Source organism: Haliotis cracherodii, unplaced genomic scaffold (assembly GCF_022045235.1).
Source record: "Haliotis cracherodii isolate W230 unplaced genomic scaffold, xgHalCrac1.p SCAF_1, whole genome shotgun sequence".
Taxonomy (NCBI): domain Eukaryota; kingdom Metazoa; phylum Mollusca; class Gastropoda; order Lepetellida; family Haliotidae; genus Haliotis; species Haliotis cracherodii.
Genome location: NW_027266264.1, coordinates 2,333,412 through 2,354,187, shown reverse-complemented (window position 1 = coordinate 2,354,187; position 20,776 = coordinate 2,333,412). Strand labels below are relative to the sequence as shown.

The window sequence follows — 20,776 nt, the reverse complement described above, 5'->3', positions numbered from 1 at the left end:
GACACTGAACCAATTCCAGATGAAGCTGAGACTACCTTGATACTTGGAAAATCCGAAAACCCCAGACTGGACACTTTCTGATTTACCATGCAAGCACCCTTGATTGACTTCTTATAATTGTGATTACCTCGCACCACTTTTTGAGTAGATTTAATGTGTATTATGTCCATTATTGTATTGATGATCACGTAATCCCAAGAACATTTTTCAATAATTCGCACAGAACATCTAACATAATGAATTACTTCCTCAGCCTTATAGCTGCTCTATGGCTGATATATTGCCGGTGGCATGTTACATTAACAAGTGTACAGTGGCAATTACATAAAATGTTCTCCAACATGTTTCAATGGAATGTTCAGGGAGAAGCCAGATGTCGGAGAAAGTTTGGTGATAGCTAGCTTTGCTAACAGAAGATGGGTTTTTGAATATTGAAGTTAACAAACGATCATTTAATGTATTCTGTACAAAGTGCCCTAGAGTTATACAAGCTGTGGAAGGAAAAGTGGACAGAGGAGTTGCATCATGACCATGAACATTCAACCTTACTTAAACTGTGGGTTCATTCAACACCAACATTGCTGTCTGCCCATCCCCTCGACAAGATAGGGGTGATAGGGGGTTTGGGCAACATGCTCGTGATATTTCATAATTACAAACATGCTGTGCATGATGTTATTTTTATAATTGTACAAAAACGATTTTTTTCTGATGTTATATGCTGTTTTTCTTGTCATGTACTAGTATTTCACTCACTGCAATGTAGGGAACAATATTACTGACCTACTCCATCACCTTGAATACATTATGTGGTTATATCTCCCACACATGCGGGGATGGCTGTGTTCAGCTTCCTGTGTGGTTACATCCTGATGTTGCTCGTACACTTCAATTGGCATGTGTCTGACTCAGTGAACAGTGAGACATGCGTTACTCCAGCTTTCCCATGTGTTGATGGCACGCTGCTCAGTTCCCCTCACTACTGGCGTCTCCGCTCACTACTGGCGTCTCCCCTCACTACTGGCGTCTCCCCTCACTCCTGGCGTCTCCTCGCTCTACTGGCGTCTCCCCTCACTACTGGCGTCTCCGCTCACTACTGGCGTCTCCCCTCACTACTGGCGTCTCCCCTCACTACTGGCGTCTCCCCTCACTACTGGCGTCTCCCATCACTACTGGCGTCTGCCCTCATTACTGGCGTCTCTCCTCACTACTGGCGTCTCCCCTCACTACTGGCGTCTCCTCGCTCTACTGGCGTCTCCCCTCACTACTGGCGTCTCCCCTCACTACTGGCGTCTCCCCTCACTACTGGCGTCTCCTCGCTCTACTGGCGTCTCCCCTCACTACTGGCGTCTCCCCTCACTACTGGCGTCTCCTCGCTCTACTGGTGTCTCCCCTCACTACTGGCGTCTCCCCTCACTACTGGCGTCTCCTCGCTCTACTGGTGTCTCCTTGCTTTACTGGCGTCTCCCCTCATAACTGGCGTCTCTCCTCACTACTGGCGTCTCCTCGCTCTACTGGCGTCTCTCCTCACTACTGGCGTCTCCTCGCTCTACTGGCGTCTGTGACACAGAAACAGCTGATTGTGAAACATGCCGTCAAATTATTTGTGCTCCCTGAATTCTTTGACTAGCAAATAACCACTCATATTAAGTGTTCCTACATTCCACATATACTACTCAAAAGAAGTTAAAGAACACCTAATTTGTTCATATGCCCATAACTAATGTGTCATGGCTATGGCAGAATATAGTCATTTGAAAACACCGGGTGTTCTTTAACTTCTTTTGAATAGTATATTTATTTGCTGAACGAAGATTATTTTTCTGTTTCACGATTTTCATCACCGATGCTTTGAAATAACTATTGTTACAAATCATAACTTAACTATAATATTTACACATTATTTTTTTACATTTGTTGTTATTGTGAATTACACTATAGTTGCTTAAGGGACCGTCCGTTTCATATTCGTAGGGTGATGGTTTTCCTTTGAATAAATAATCGCTCCCTGTAAATGTTGGACCAAAACACTATCCTAACATTTGTTCTCGAGTTTACAAAACTCAAAATATTATTTGCTGCACATGATCGATGTTCTGAACGTGTCGTGGCCTCAACTGAAAGGTTTGGGACCTACTTTCAGACAGCATTGCATGCAATAATGCCTTGAAAATATTAATTAAGTTAAAATGGTCGGTCCCTAAGTCCTTTTTAGTTTCCAGAAATATCCATGCGTCACCCGTGTTCATGTGATGCTAATTCCGTTAATAGCACATTATGTTTTTCATTCAGTTTATGACAGTATATTTTTATGTTTATGTGCCATGCCATATGCAGTTATCGTATTGGTACGTCCCTATCGACTCAAGTCAAGTGCTACGTTTAGACAGTAACCTTATACTCTGCCTTATTATTTGCATGTTTACTCTTTTGGGGAACACCTTGTGTAATCCATGAGTTTCAGTGATATATCTTGATACAATCTCTATTATTATTTAGCCTTTTACGCCCAGTGGAATCAGATATTAAATACTCATTATTCTGTTTATTTACGGTCGAGTAGCTCACACTTTTGTTTCCCTGCGATGGTGGGGAAATCAATGGCCGAGGTCGAATGTCCTTACGCGATTCATAGTGACGTATTTGTTTTGCTACTGACGTTATTCCAGGCCAGTGTCACACCGACCTCTGTCGTGTACTTCGTGTGTATAACAACTATCATACTTTCCTGCAACTGATACTGCCCTGAAAAATAACGTTACCTTTATTCTGATGACACGGTTTACATGTAGGTGAGACAATGAAGACCACACCGGTATATCCCATAGTCTGTATGAAGCATTGGCCACGTTTTGAAATAGTTTCAGGTCCAACCGGTAACGTCCATTTTCATTCACCATGAGGTTGATCTTTCATCTGTTTACAAGTGTAGTACTCCTTGACACTGTTAAATTCCCTTATAACAATTATACAAGGGTCGCAACCCTTTCCAATGTAAGATTCCGACTATATCATAAGCATGTGCTGATGAATCCCTATCAATTAATGATTATACCCAGGTGTTCTCGAAAAGGTGAGCGTTTCCTGACCCACCCCACACAAACACGCACAAGGGCAAGTCAAATTCTCACCTAAACACATATTAATGCGGAAAAGTTTATAAGACAACCTGTGTATTTTGTTAGATTTCTTATAAAATGTTTATTTCCACTTTGTGTTTGTTGTGAAATAAACCTCAGACTGGTTTACAAGCCTCTATAGCGCAGCTAATGTGGAAAGTGTCTTGTCTAATGAAACGTCCTTTGACCAGGCGGAAAACATGTCTGTCCTGTGTTGTGTTACGCCACACTCAGCAATATTCCAGCCATATAATCAGATCTGAGCTAGACCACCGATACGAGTGAGTGAGTGAGTTGGGTTTAGCGCCGCTTTTAACAGGTTCCAGTTATATCGTACCGCGTCAGCTTAATGTGGGAGGAAAGCCCGAATTGATGCAGGTTTCAGATGTTACGCAGTCGAAACGATGACATGCTTCAACCAAGGCAGCCAGCATGACAATCCGATCACGTTAGTTACCTCTGTTGACAAGTATGGGTTGCTGAAGACCATTTCTAACCTGGATCTTCATGGGGACACTAATGTCCTAATAAAAGAGATCACATGTCCCAAGACATGCACTGGAGTTTTCTGCCATATTCTTTGGTTGAGGAATTTGTAATAGAATCATGACAGAAGATGAACATGTTTCATTTCAAACTGTTTATTTTTCACATGGAATGAACATGTAACCATGGCAGCGTGGAACACAAGAACATGACGTTTGAACTTCCATGGTTACGATAGGATAGGTGAAATGAGTGATGCTGTACGTATGATAAGTTATGGTCCCTGTCTCCTTGTCATCTCTGAAAGAAACTGAATTTCGGAAATTAGTAGAAAAGAGATGCACTCAATGTTCAGTGGTGTTCTCCGACACACATGTCATCAGCCGTTTTGCTATGTCTGTCCTTGTTGACACTTAGGTGGACATCTATTGCCCCTTGTGGACGACCCTGACCGTGACAACGTCCACACAACACTTAGGTGGACATCTATTGCCCCTTGTGGACGACCCCTGACCTTGACAACGTCCACACAACACTTAGGTGGACATCTATTGCCCCCTGTGGACGACCCTTAACGTGACAACGTCCACACAACACTTAGGTGGACATCTGTTGCCCCTTGTGGAAGACCCCTGACCTTGACAACGTCCACCCAACACCTAGATGGACGTCTATTGCCCCTTGTGGACGACCCCTGACCGTGACAACGTCAATAAAACACTTAGGTAGACATCTATTGCACTTTGTGGACGACCCCTGACCACGAGAACGTTCATACAACACTTAGATGGACATCTATTGCCCCTTGTGGACGACCCTGACCGTGACAACGTCCACACAACACCTAGATGGACGTCTATTGCCCCTTGTGGACGACTCCTGACCGTGACAACGTCAATAAAACACTTAGGTGGACATCTATTGCGCCTTGTGGACGACCCCTGACCGTGACAACGTCCACACAACACTTAGATGGACATCTATTGCCCCTTGTGGACGGCCCCTGACCGTGACAACGTCCACACAACACCTAGATGGACATCTATTGCCCCTTGTGGACGACCCCTGACCTTGACAACGTCCACACAACACTTAGATGGACATCTATTGCCCCTTGTGGACGGCCCCTGACCGTGACAACTTCCACACAACACTTAGATAGACATCTGTTGCCCCTTGCGGACGACCCTGACCGTAACAACGTCCACACAACACTTAGATGGAGATCTATTGCCCCTTGTTGACGACCCCTGACCGTGACAACGTCCACACAACACTTTAGTTGGAGATCTATTGCCCCTTGTGGACGACCCCTGACCTTGACAACGTCCACACAACACTTAGGTGGACGTCTATTGCCCCTTGTGGACGACCCTAACCGTGACAACGTCCACACAACACTTAGGTGGACATCTATTGCCCCTTGTGGACGACTCCTGACCATGACAACGTCCACACAACACTTAGATGAACGTCTATTGCCCCTTGTGGACGACCCCTGACCTCGACAACGTCCACACAACACTTAGATGGAGATCTATTGCCCCTTGTTGACGACCCCTGACCGTGACAACGTCCACACAACACTTAGTTGGAGATCTATTGCCCCTTGTGGACGACCCCTGACCGTGACAACGTCCACACAACACTTAGGTGGACGTCTATTGCCCCTTGTGGACGACCCTAACCGTGACAACGTCCACACAACACTTAGGTGGACATCTATTGCCCCTTGTGGACGACTCCTGACCATGACAACGTCCACACAACACTTAGATGAACGTCTATTGCCCCTTGTGGACGACCCCTGACCACGAGAATGTCAATGAAACACTGAGGTGGACATCTATTGCCCCTTGTGGACGACCCCTGACCGTGACAACGTCCATACAACACTTACATGGACATCTGTTGCCCCTTGTGGACGACCCCTGACCGTGACAACGTCCATACAACACTTACATGGACATCTGTTGCCCCTTGATCATACGGATTGTGAGGAAGTCGGTGAGCGTTGATGGTGGTGGATCAAGGGATGGTGAGGAGGGTGGTGTATATTGACGGTGGTGGGTCAAGGTATGGTGGGGAGGGTGGTGTACATTGACGGTGGTGGGTCAAGGTATGGTGGGGAGGGCAGTGAACGTTGACGGTGGTGGGTCAAGGGATTGTGAGGGCGGTGAACATTGACGCTTGTGGATCAAGGGATGGTGAGGAGGGCGGTGAACGTTGACGGTGGTGGATTATAGGGATTGTGAGGGGAGTGAACATTGACGGTGGTGGGTCAAGGGATGGTGAGGAGTGTGGTGAACGTTGACGTTGGCGGGTCAAGGGATGGTGGGGAGGGCGGTGAACGTTGACGGTGGTGGGTCAAGGGATGGTGAGGAGGGCGGTGAACATTGACGGTGGTGGGTCAAGGGATGGTGAGGAGGGCGGTGAACATTGACGGTGGTGGGTCAAGGGATGGTGAGGAGGGTGGTGAACGTTGACGTCGGTGGGTCAAGGGATTGTGAGGAGGGCGGTGAACGTTGACGGTGGTGGGTCAAGGGATGGTGAGGAGGGCGGTGAACGTTGACGGTGGTGGATTATAGGGATTGTGAGGGGAGTGAACATTGACGGTGGTGGGTCAAGGGATGGTGAGGAGGGCGGTGAACATTGACGGTGGCGGGTCAAGGGATGGTGGGGAGGGTGGTGAACGTTGACGTCGGTGGGTCAAGGGATTGTGAGGAGGGCGGTGAACGTTGACGGTGGCGGGTCAAGGGATGGTGGGGAGGGCGGTGGACGTTGACGTCGGCGGGTCAAGGGGATGGTGGGGAGGGCGGTGAACGTTGACGTTGGTTGGTCAAGGGGATCGTGAGGAGGGTGGTGAACGTTGACGGTGTTGGATCATAGCGATTGTGAGGAGTGTGGTGAACGTTGACGGTGGCGGATCAAGGGATGGTGAGGAGGGCGGTGAACGTTGACGGTGGCAGACCAATGTATGGTGAGGAGGGCGGTGAACGTTGACGATGGTGGATTATAGGGATTGTGAGGAGGGGAGTGAACATTGACGCTGGTGGGTCACGAGGATGCTGAGGAGGGTGGTGAACGTTGACGGTGATGGGTCAAGGGATGGTGAGGAGGGCGGTGAACGTTGACGATGGTGTTTCATAGAGATGGTGAGGAGGGAGGTGAACTTTGACGATGGTGTTTCATAAGGGTGGTGAGAGGGTGGTGAACGTTGACGATGGTGGATTATAGGGATTGTGAGGAGGGCGGTGAACGTTGACGATGGTGGATCATAGCGATTGTGAAGAGGGCGGTGAACGTTGACGTGGCAGGTGAACTTTGACGGTGATGGATCAAGGGGATGGTGATTAGAAAAGTAAACTCAGCTTTCCCAGACAGCCTGAAGATGCTGTACCAAGCCATGACCTCAAAGCTTCGTGTAGCGTGTGACAGCTCTGTCTCTCTGGAATACCTTCAGTGTTGATTGCAAGGCCTAGCTTTCAGTAATATTCGGGGGTATCAAGGAGTGGCTCCTCGTCATCATGTCTTATTGGGTTAATCATGTGGGAGAATAACGACATAAATGTAACAAACTGTGAACGTGATAAAGCCATGAAATGAAAATGAGAATGTGCATTTCAATGAAAGTATGTGAAAATAATGCAACGAAAATTAGATCCCTGTGAACGAAAACTTAACGTTAGATCGTCAGTTGGCATTACAAATGTATAACAAGCATGATGTTGACAGGGTTATTATGGTCATCAAAATGAACATGGTCAGCAACTGAAGTGGCACCTGCCTTGAGAGGCAAGGTTTGGCACGACTACAGCCGATATGGGGGCAACTTACTATTGAGAATAACGACTTTGGTGCTTGTAATCTGAAGATCCGATGTTCTGCAAACATACGTCCCAGCATCGGCCATCTTGGCTCTCTTGATATACAACGTGCTTATTATGGTTCTCTCCACGATAGACATAACGATCTGAATATGAAGTCGGTCATCCTGAGTGACCTTGTAGCCGTCCTTGAACCAATCAATGCCATCGGGGGGATAGCCATCTCCTGTGGCGTTACACACAAGGCGCAATGCATTTCCTTTCTCCACGTAACTGGGACCGGAGATTTTTATATCTGAAAAATAAAAGAAGATTTATGCCAAATACATTCAAGACAGAAATAAATATTGTTAGGTTTGAGAACTAAACGTACGAGAATAATAATGTATGCATAATTTGGTCTTTGATTTGACAGGTTTAAGAACATAAGAACATCAGAGACATGAAATACAAACACAATGTTAAAGTACTCCTAGATACATTATCAAGGCTACCACGTCATGGGAAAACTCTTATTCCACAACTGTATCAAGACATCTATGACAAATTGATGGTGACTATGAATAGCCATTAGAATGAAGATATCATAACGGGAAATGGAGCCTGTCTTGAGTGGCAAGGTTTGGCACGATCACAGCCGATATGGGGGCAACTTACTTTTGAGACTAACGTCTCGTCTCCGAGAAACTGAAACATGTGAAATAAAATGTATACATACTTTAATCTAAAGGAGGGCAGTATTTAGAGAATCTAAATATTGCAACAGTGAATATATCCACGCATTTTCAGGGATATTTAAATATTTGAATATTTGGTAAAACCAATATTTCCCTTGAACACTTCGTACGATATAATTTTCCCCGCTATTTTTACCTCCACAGTGCCTTAGTATTGTAAGCGAGGGAGAAGGTCTAATGACATCTTCCACCGCCCAGCATGCACGTGGATCGCAAATATGTCAACGTTTTTTCTCACCCATCAAACCAAAACACAAAACCATGCAACCCACTCCCTCAACCAGACACTCACTCACTTATTGCAAAATATTGCAAGCACACTTATACTAGAGGACGTCAGTGTATAACGTGTGTATGTCCTATACAAGTTTTAGCCTGTGTATATTTTCTGTTAGTATTTTACTCATCAATAATGAATGGAATTAATTACCATGTTTAGTTATGTAACGTCAAGTCCAAAATGACGAAGGTCAAGGACGTTTACCGTGTAGGGGACGCCACGAACACGGGGAAAGAGTTGACAGACCAAGGATTGAAATCGGGGCACACATAGGAATCGAACCAGGGTCATCATACCCTGGGAGGGAACGGACTTTAGCGCAGCGATTCACAGCTTTATTGGTGACCGCGTGTATACTATGCATGCCGAAGAATATTCCGAGAAACGTAACGAGGTTAATATTAAGAAATTTAAAAAAAGGCAAGAATGGTGCAATGTTCATATTATCTACACCAGCATGAATCGAAACATTCTTGGCGTGTCTCCTCAGAGTATAATGGGTATGGTGTGTGTGCTGATCAGGTTCATGTGACAGATATCATTGAACATATTCTGTGGTTCTGTTCATTCTGCAATCTACTGGTTTCATTCGCGAGTGGTTCTTGAGTCAAATTCGACTCCATCTATATCCTGTAATTGCCATTTTCTTGGTTCGTCAGCACCATGCTCTGTTGCCCTGCGACATTCGTTACTTTGGACTGTCATAACAGTGTAAACTGCATCGATGAAGTACAATTAAAACCGCACAAACACCATGCTAAACTCCGGGCAAACGAAAGCATGCACCCTTGTTTGACAATGGTTGAAATGAAACACAAGAAGTGATTATTCAATTGTGATTATAATTGTGTTTTGAACCTAACGTTAGTGATTCGGCGATTGTATTCAGACAGGTAACATTTTGATAACGTTTGTAATTGTTGGGTCAAATTCAATTTTCAAGTAAATACTTTCTTTCGCATGGCAGTTTAAAATACATTCTAAAATACATTCACTCTTGCAAGAGACAAAGCATACCTTGTACCGTCAGTAAGACATTGCGCCTCTGCATTGACTTTGATACCTGACAGGTATACAGACCACCGTCCTTGGTGGAGACGTGTCTGATGTGGAGGTTCCATTCCGGCGAGTGGCTCTTATGATGTACACTTATACGAGCGTCGCTGGTAAAAGCCATTGATCCAATAGTCAATGGGGACGGAGAAGACGTATGCCGCCACAATACCTGTAATGAGAGGAATAAGAAAGCAAAGTGACACGGAACAACATAATGGAAGGCAATGCTTTGGTTGTATTAACGTTCAATTGTAACTTAGGGACCGACAATTTGACAGTCTGGGTGGCTGTGGGGATGGAGCTGGAAGCGGGACATGGGCCTGGGATTTCGTAGAGACTGGATGTTTGTTTAACTACAGTTGCAATACAAGATACATGTATAATTAAAACTATGAGCCTATTCTTGAAGAAGAAACATCTCGCATCTCGCATCTCGGGTACCACCAGACATATGGAAGCAACATGAGTTCCCATGTTTCCATTCCATTCTTGGTCGCTAAACTGTCACAGTATACAACGCTCTGCTACAGGAAGAAAATCATTTCATTCCTACAGGTTTGTTATTATCCCGTATATTGTGTTATTCCTAGCGTTGACATCCACCCAACTCCTTCAGTGTCATGCAATGCAGCCATGGGGACAACAGACTTGTACACTGGTGCATTTTCCTGGTTGACAACACAGTTTGTGAGTTTTCCATGACGTTAAGTATAACCTTGACTTTCTCACGCAGGTGCCTCATCAAGTTAAAATAATATTGGTCGTTAATGAACTGAGCTTTCGACGTTAGTCCACCTGTAGTATTCCGAAAACCGAAACCATCACCTTGAAAGCTTAGTCTCTAGTTGATAGCTGTAAACCCAACACCCATCCACAAGTACAAAACCAGATGTGTCTGTCTCGAAATGACATTCTCCAGAAAGATTATGAAACAGGAACGTTTCTAATCAGGGGTCAGACGCCGTGAAAACCAACGTTATGAAACTTTTATAATGCCTTATTCATTCCTCAGAATGTTCTAAACTCCCTCGTGAGAGATGCCGTGTGTCTTGTGAAATCGATCATCAACACTCTTTTCATGTATTTATCAACCTTTTCCTTGGTATGGGCACTTGAATGTCTTCTTAATCTTGGAACATCTTCAAATGCTCATTCTTCCCATCTTAAACTCCGTTGTCTGCCACTGAACAGTGGCAAGAGAAGGAACATCATCCCCAAAAGTTGAAACCTTTGTCATGCCCACTTCATTTCTCAGACTCGTACTCAACTCTCTCATGATAGATGCTTACTGTATGAGCTGCGTGGCGTGCGGTGAGTCGTCGATTGTCTCAAATGCAAGCACGTACTTGTGTGGTGTCTTCATCATGGAGACTACATCTTCCTATCTTGACCGCCGCTGGCCACCTCTTAGCAGTGACCCATGAAGGAGCATCATCCATTAGAGTGGACACCATGTCCGCATGGATTACATTTGGAGTTAGCCCTTCAGTTTAGATACTTGGTGATAGCGCGGTAGAGATATTTTCCCATTTCCATCACCAGAGAATACCCAGTCACTTTCATTCCTGCAGAAATAAGCTGCCTGGTTGCGTATTTGATGCAAATGCGGCTTGTAAGCATGGGCGGTATTGTACTTAATGCGAGAAAACTGTTAAGAATGCACTATAACTTCTTCGGTGAAACAAAATGATGGACAGATAGGACGCACGGCCGAGACCTCCGACCCAATTCTCAAACTTAAACACCTATGATTTAATATTGCACTACGGATCGACTATGACTAATCATTGATGTCCACAGGGTGTCTCAGATTGCCTACTACTCAGCACAGTCAACAAAGAGAATCATTCCACAATTATACTAAGGATTGACTGTCATTACTTCAGTATGGATTCGAACATGGCGTCGCAGCTCAGTCAACACAGTCAAGCAAGAGGGGAAAAGACAGCCCTGCTGGGCTCGAACCTCCAGCTCAAAGACCAAGAAATATCTTCTCAAGTGAGGGTGAGTCTTTGACGGAGAACGAAACACCTGATGCCCTGACTCAGGCTATATCAAACGAGACTTTCCTAAACAAACTGATACCCGTCATTGTTCCTAAACTTATGTCAGAAATCCTTAAAAGGTTGGAGGAATCAGTCGAACGAGCTCTAAGATCAGCAACATCCGCCCTCATCGTCAACATTGAAAAACAAAACTCAGTTATTACTGCTTAAACACACTTGATTCATGAACTTCAAGGGAAATTAGAAACCACTGAGTCTAAACTTGAACAGTCTGTAGTCAGGTGTGAGGAACTAGAACAATATCCTCGCAGGAACTATTTAAGATTCATAAATGTTCCTGTTGCAAGTGACAAGGCTCAAACTGGCCAAATAATCACTGACATATGTTAAGATCGCTCAGAGTGATATTGATCGGCCGCATGTTATCGGAAAGATCACTTATGGCCGAGCACATTTCCTCGTTAAGTTTGTTGCTCACAATACCAAAACCCAGGTCTACATGGCAAAAAAGAAACTAAAGGGTCACCACTCCAGAACATGTGTAACGGGGCACCTAGCAAAGTAGCGCCATGACTTGGTGAGAAAACTTCTAAATCTAAACAAGGCCACTTCATTATATTCATTTTTTATCCTTTATGGGTGAATCTTTGCTTGCAAAGAAAAAGATCGACAACGATTCATGATAAAAAAAATTAAAAAAACTGACATAGAAAAAATGTTAAATGATTAAAACTCAAATCGAGGACAAAACAAACTCTGAGATCTCAAATCCATATACAATTAATTTTGTTTATGAGACTCGAACGTTTCTATAGAATGATGAATTATATATGAGATCAAGCTCTGTGCACTCAATATGAGATACAGCTCTATATCTTTCTTGTATATCATTCATGTCATTTTCTACCACATTCATATGTGTTGACCACAACACAAACTGCCAGTGTCCATACAACATGGCTTGGTAGCACAGTGTACTGCACTCCACTACATCTGCTTGTATCTCGCACATCATTGCATTTATGGACATGCTTAGTCCTAATGCTTACTATATGTATATGTTTATCACTGCAATCTATTTCATTTAGTTTGTCTGCTACTGTATATTTCATCACACTCACTCTTGTACTGTATGCACACACAAGAAGTTCATTGCATGTAAATACCCTTCATTTACTCATGTGTTTAGTGGTACAATGGTGTTCTACATTTACAAGTTTTAATTGTAGAACTTTGAGATGCTGTATCTGGTGTACGATTCATACTTGGAATAGACAAATTAACTTCAATTCACATAACATAAGCAATAGCAAACCTGTCGGTGCCCTTGCCCGGATAATACTATTTCTTGTTTTGGCCAATGACTGATTTGAGGGCGTGCAGAGCATCGATAGATTTGCATTACAACCAATTTTATTCAGCTCACCTAAAAAAGGGAAAATTCCGCATTATCAATCAATCATGCACTGCCTACTTTAGTTGGTTATTCCATGGATGTTTTGAACACTTCAAATCTCTGAATATGATATAGTATGTTTTACAGAGACACAACTTGATGATTCTGTAAACACAAATGACCTGAAAATAGACCTTTATCATTCTCCTTATAGGAGGGATAGGAATTGTTTTGGTGGTGGTATTATAGTATATTTCTCGGCCTAGTTGTACGTTAAACGTAGGGAAGATTTAGAATCATACAATTATAAAAATATTTGTTTCGCGGTTTTCTTGCCTCAGAAGAGAATATTATTATGTGCGTGGTACAGACCACCTAACACCCCTGTGTTGTATTTGGATCAACTAGAACACTCACTTGAAACTGCTCTAGAGTATACGCCTTACGTTGTTCTCGGTGATTTTAACGAAGATTTACTTAACAGCAACCTTCACCATCTGCACGATATTTTAGCTAGGAAGAGTTTACGTAATGTAATATAAGAGCCGACACGCGTCACTCAGCATTTACAAACTCTGCTTGATCCTATTGTTATCAGTGACGATTGCAATTGTATAGAGTCGAGTGTTGTCGACTTCAGCACGGATATAAGTGACCACAAGGGAGTTGTTGTTTCGCTAACGAACTGCATTGACATGAAAAAATCCTATGTAAGAGGGGTTCTAATTTATAAGATGGTGACTATGCGAAGTTACATGAATTGATTGAATCAACTGATTGTGTGTGCATGTTTAATAGCTGCGAGTCTATTGATGATATATGTGATATTTTTCCGTCCACATTTAAAAACTATATAAGCTTATGCATACCAAGCCGTGCTGTCACAATAAGGCCAAAAGATAAACCCTGGTTTGATAGTGAACTACGTAGAGTAATAAGAATAAGAGATCGACTGAGAAAAAAAGCTAGACGAGCATGCAACAAACGCGATTGATCTAAATATAGAAAACAAAGAAATAAAGTAAACAATTTGAAGAAAGCTGCCAAGGAATTTTTTTATCTTAACTTAGATGAATTATTATCTACACAAATCAAGTTCTAATTATTGGAAACTTTTACATCACTTGATCAAAGAGTCTTGAGCCAACGCCGTGATCCAACCTCTGGTCACTAACAACAACACTGTACCTGAAGCATTTTCTGATTTTGATAAAGCTGAAGCTCTCAGTTGCCAATGTTGACGATGAAGGCGCCTCACTACCACCATTTGTTAAACGATGTGATCATGAATTGGATTATACCATTATTGAAAGTAAATAAAGCAAGCGGTCCCGACAACCTGAATCACAGATTAATTAAATACTTCAATATCCATAGCCAATCCTTTACGCTTGTTATTTAATTTATCTCTTGAACAAAGCACATTCCCATCACAGTGGAAACTTGCTAATATAATGCCTTTGTACAAAAAGGGAGATAAATCCAACCCTTCCAATTACAGGCATATTTCACTGTTATCTTGTCTTGGGAAATTATTTGAAAGACTCATTTTTAAAAGAATGTATAATTACTTTCTGGAGAATTAACTACTTTCCAAATATCAATCGGGATTCATGCCAAACAATTGTACTACATATCAATTAATTGAAATTTACCATCACATTTGTCATTCACTTTTTTGTAATAGTTTTGTATGATATTCTGTGATATTTCTAAGGCATTCGACAGGGTATGGCACAAAGGTATATTGCATAAGCTTCAACAATATGGTATAACTGGTAAATTATTAGCTTGGTGTCGTAGTTATCTATAGTTAAATATAAATTAAATAGATATAATCTGTCAAAAATCTATCTGACATTTATAAGACCTATCGGAAGTATAGGACAACTGTTCTGCTTATAACGAAAATAAACTTGAATTAATACAACTTGACGCTTCCAGAATTGTGACAGGTTTGACCAAATTTGCCTCGAGAGAAAGTTTATATTTCGAAACCGGCTGGCTACCACTACAAGAGAGACGAAAACTTACGACAGTGCACACAATAATAAAAAATGAATGTCCCTCATATCTAAATGATTTGTTACCCCCAAATAGATCAGCTGCTTCAAATTATAACCTACATAACAAACAGAACATGTCTGTTCCTTTTGCCAGAACAAGTATTCAGAAATCAGACTCTTTAAAACAATGGAATTTACAAAATGAAAATATTAAAAATAGTATCTCTGTAGCTGAATTAAAAACAAAAATATATCAAAGGGTTATTAAATAACCCTTTGATTTCTTTTATGGTAAGCGTCAAATTAGTATTATCCACACAAGACTTAGACATAGATTTAGCAATCGAAAGTGATGATTTATTTAGGGTTAATTTGTCAGACACTATTTCTTGCCTTTGCGGTTCCCCATGCGAAAATGCTTTTCACTATTTTCTTGAATGTAAAAAATATTCTTTAATAAGACAATCTTTGTTTATCAACATTAGGAATATATGGACTCAGCCAAATTTAGAAACAATTCTTAGTGGTAACAAAAATCTATCTGAAGAACAAAATAACTTAATTTGTAAATATGTCCATCAATTTATTGTAGAAACAAACATATTTTAAATTGTATCCTAATACAACAAGAATTATATTTCACGAGCTACTTTCAATTTATCTGGATTTTACAACTGACTTGCACATATAATATATGGTTGTTTCAACACTCTGATTTTGATGTAAAACAAAAGCATTCTCTGTAACTATCACAGCTTAGTTACATGCTGGATTTCCCGCCCTTCACATAAAATTAAAATGTCTATAACATGTAGTTTATTAACTACTGTGTTGTTTTATAAATATATCATGTACCATTGTATACCATAAATGTAAATTCATCGTATGTATATATGTATATGTATGTGTGAGTGTATGTAGGTATATGTGTTGGTGTGTAATACTTTATATATTTATATATGAATATGTGTGTGTTATATTGTCTCATTACTTGTAATTCCTATGCACTGTACATTTATTCTGCACCACAGAATTCACATACCACAATGTAATGAAATGTATATAAGAGAATGCCTCGTAAGTGTGTCACTTGTGCCTAATCCATTTGATTTTCCGCAATAAAATATGTTTAAATAAAAAAATCCTTCGTAGTTTAGCTGAGAACATTTCAACCACCCCTCGTTTAATTACGTAAATAAGTTATACGTAACATTATCTGTTATCCTTCCTTTTTTGTCACATCAATACAATGTATATAATATACCAGACGTGTCCTACAGTAGATAAACCAGCACGAAACAAACACCCGGTACAAAAATGAAGCATTTGTGATTTATGAGTTGAATGTTCAAAACAAAACATAATATTGCGTTTTGTAAACAATGTCAACAGATTTCATAATGCATGCGCACAAAACACACTAGCTAGGAAGGGCATACACAATGCCATCTCGAAAGTAATCAAATGTAATAAATGTTTTATTTTGGATAACACTTTCGTAATAATGTACAAATTCGTGTACTTTTTCTGAACATGATCTAGACACTGTTGTCGGACTTTATTTTTAGTGGAAGCTCGGTGGCTGAGTGGGTTAGATTGCTGACTTATTGTGCTGGCGATAAGGTGCCTGACTCTGGCAGTATGTGTTCGAATCTCGGATGGGACTCATCCCCCAAAAGTACTGGAATTAAATTAAGTAAATGTTATCCCCAAACTAGCTCGGACTGGAAAGCTAGCTTAAAGAGGTGAGTCGTAAGACAAGTTCTGAACACAGAGATAGTATCCATGTTAATGTTGAAGATGTTGTGATTCAGACAAGATCAATAAATAATGGGTAGCCTCGCCAGAAATGTACTTGTATGCAACATACAAGACTGTGAAACGGGTTCTTTGACGCACATGAAGCCAGTGTAGGTCCTCAAGTAAATGAGAGACACGATCATGTTTATGAAGATGTGAGCCTATTCTTGCTGTTTGGAACTCATACCACACGACTTGCGTTTCACCACTTAGTTTAAGTCTGTTCTGTGACATTCAGTTCTGAAGGTTATTGCAACATTATGTTGTGTGTTCTGCAGCTGCCAATGTCATTACTGGTTATGGTTAAACGAGTTTGGGGATCAGTAAATTATGTGCATATTGGTGGCATTTGATCTGATGGTCTTCGATGACCATGCAAAGTTCTATTACATACAGGGTGAATAACACCGGTCTCAAGAGAGATCCTTGTGGCACACCACATATAAGATTTTCTGGAACCTAATTATCAGTGAAACCTGATACGACTGGAACTGGGACTGTGCAAAGCCAGAAATGTCAAAGTCACTTAAAAAACGTAAGGAGTAAATTATGTTCGCTGGTATCAAAAGCGACACTTAAATATAAGACCCAGTAAAGCTAAGTTGCCGTCATCCACCACAAGTCTGATGTCGTGTGATACCCGGAGGGAGCTGGTTTGGTGCAGAAGTATGGACTGTGTGCAGACTGAAAGGAACCATACAGATTATGACGCTGGAGATGTTCTGACTGTCATTCCCCGATTCCTTTCACAATAAGCTTTGAGCTTATAAACTTTCCTTCCACTAATTTACAAGGCTGAACTAACTAGACATAAAAAAGACCACTAAAACCGCCCCATTTGTTTCATATTTACATCTACACATTAAGATTCAGAGTGACATAAAACTAGCCACATGATTGCGTTCAATGTATTTATTATGGCCCTCAATACCTTATAATGGCTATCAAGGCTTTATTATGGCTTTCAACAAGTTTTATGATAGATTTGGTAGATATGTGACAATGACAAAAGTTTTACAAAAAATGTATTTTCTTGGTTTTCAGATGAACAATTGACTTTCCTTTGCATGTGTTTGTGAAGGCTGTCACCGGTGGGTGGCATAGGCTCACCTTTTCGCAAACAGGATAATATTACATTAACACCTGATGTGCAATGGAGTATGCTTTTAGCAGAAATTCCTTATGGTTATGGAAATAGTTGTGTCGCTTTGATTAGGCTTAGTACTGTATTGTCTTCATCATACCACACATTCACGTACTAACATGGAGGTTCAAAACCCAAACTTTTGTCTACAATAAATATAGTTAGATATTGCATGGACACGTTTATGAATACTGATATGGTTGCCTACTAATAGAATGACTCGATTCTATTCAATTTTAATTGAGATGTGTTAGTTAGTTTGTTTGTTTGTTTGTTTGTTTGTTTGTTGTTTAACGCCGCTCTTAGCAATATTCCAGCTATATTACGGCGGTCTGCAAATAATCGAGTCTGGACCAGATAATGTAGTAATTGACAGCATGAACATCGGTCCACCCAATTGGGGCATGATGACATGCATCAACCAAGCCGGCGAGCCTGACCATTCTTTCCCGTTAGTCGCCTCTTACGACAAGCATAGTCGCCTTTTACGGCAAGCATGGGTTGCTGAAGACCTATTCCATCTTTACGGGTCAATTCAATTGAGATACTGAATACGGTTGCAATTACACCTTATTTAGCAGCTTAGCGGTAATATTTTCAAGGTTATTATTCTAACCTCGCTATTGCCGAGGTGTTGCACGGCGCAGGGCAGCACGGCATTTGTGCCTTCAAACACAGTCACATTTGTGTCTCTCGTCAGGAACTTGGGCGTCAGGGCCTCGCCTACAACACAACCAACATGGTAAACTCTTCACAAAACGACACATTTTATATATTGTCTACGTCGCAGTCAGAAATATTCCTACTGTATAACGGCATGGGTCGGTCAAACTAGCGGTTGATAGCATTATCCCTGTCCCCCGTCGTTGAGATACGATAGCACACCTTGTCTCACTACCCATCTCCATTGTATTCACTTTCACAAGCATTAAATACTGATTTTGAAAAAAGAATTGTTCTCGAAAAACTGGACAAACATAATTGTTCACCAGTCACCAGTCACCAGTCATTAAAATCATGTGAATATCATGTGCAAGTTCTTACATGTGGTCTGCTAGTATGTATTTCCATTCATGGAAATTTGCCATTTTGGATCAATGCTTAGCCTCATTCATCATCAGTATCTGTACAGACAAGCAATAATGATGAATACATGGCACTTTTTTATGGATAGCAACTTCTTTCATTCTTTGTACGACGTTTCAGAGCTACTTCTTGCTCCTTCACCAGGTGATGGTCCATAAAATAGCGTCATGTAGTTATGTTCTGCCAACGTCTAAATGCCTATCAAAGGTTTCCAACAAAAAAAGACGCGCCACAAATACACAAGGCTAATGTTAATAGTATTACCACAAACAGGATTTAATGACACAATTGGAAACAACCCAAAAGAACACGGGCTAAAACTATATACTTGTCTTACCTTTTTCATTGAAACATTGTTGGGTTGTAATGCTCGATACTAAAACAGCGATCAGCAGTGCCGACGCCATCTTGTGTTATAAATAATATATACACTGCAAGGGTTTCAATGTGCCTGCTTGGACCATGCACTCAACAGGACAATGGCACTCTAACCGGATACTGAATAGTCAGTCACTGATATATGAGTCTTTGGCACATTAAGAGCTGTGTATGACACGTTCATATAAACTGTTTCGTTACAAAACTAACAGAAACGGGTTCAATTAATGTATTACTTTAGTTGTAACACGACTTAAGCAGCTAAATGTGTAAATGCATTTAAAGTATGCATAGTGGAATACAAATATATAACACAATGCAAACAGCCCACACTGTTCGTCCACACATTGGTATGCAGCAGTTGGGAGCCACACTCGTGGATCACAAAGTTGCTGTCACCGGCAGACAGGAAGGACAGACAGTGGACAGACCCAGGGCAGACAGTGGTCAGACAGGAAGGGCAGACATTGGACAGACCCAGCGCAGACAGTGGACATACAGTTGGCAGACAGGAAGGATAGACAGGAAGGACAGACAGTGGACAGACCCAGCGCAGACAGTGGACAGACACCGGGCAGACACTGGAAAGACCCAGCGCAGACAGTGGACATAGAGTGGGCAGACAGGAAGGATAGACAGGAAGGACAGACAGTGGACAGACTCGGAGCAGACAGTGGACAGACCCAGCTCAGACAGTGGATATACAGTGGACAGACTCAAGGCAGACAGTGGACAGACCCAGCGCAGACAGGAAGGATAGACAGGAAGGACAGACAGTGGACAGACTCAAGGCAGACAGTGGACAGACACAGGTCAGACAGGAAGGATAGACAGGAAGGACAGACAGTGGACAGACTCAGGGCAGACAGTGGACAGACAGTGGACAGACTCGGAGCAGACAGTGGACAGACCAAGCGCAGACAGTGGATATACAGTGGACATACAGTGGACAGACTCAGGTCAGACAGTGGACAGACACAGGGCAGACAGGAAGGATAGACAGGAAGGACAGACAGTGGACAGACTCAGGGCAGACAGTGGACAGACTCAGGGCAGACAGTGGACAGACAGTGGACAGACTCAGGGCAGACAGTGGACAGACTCAGGGCAGACAGTGGACAGACAGTGGACAGACTCAGGGCAGACAGTGGACAGACAGTGGACAGACTCAGGGCAGACAGTGGACAGACTCATGGCAGACAGTGGACAGACCAAGCGCAGACGGTGGATATACAGTGGACAGACAGTGGACAGACTCAGGTCAGACAGTGGACAGACTCAGGTCAGACAGTTTACACACAATGCACTGACAGTGGACAGACAGTGGACAGATTCGGGGCAGGCAGTGGACAGACTCGGGTCAGACAGTTTACACACAATGCACTGACAGTGGACAGACAGTGGACAGATTCGGGGCAGGCAGTGGACAGACTCGGGTCAGACAGTTTACACACA

The 20,776-nt window shown here is 42.3% G+C and overlaps 1 pseudogene; it reads right to left on the bottom strand.

Annotated features, from left to right (window-relative positions):
• Window positions 1-3,767: 3,767 nt before the first annotated feature.
• On the bottom strand, window positions 3,768-19,403 carry LOC139458808 (zwei Ig domain protein zig-8-like; annotated as a pseudogene).
• Between the last annotated feature and the right edge of the window lie 1,373 nt (window positions 19,404-20,776).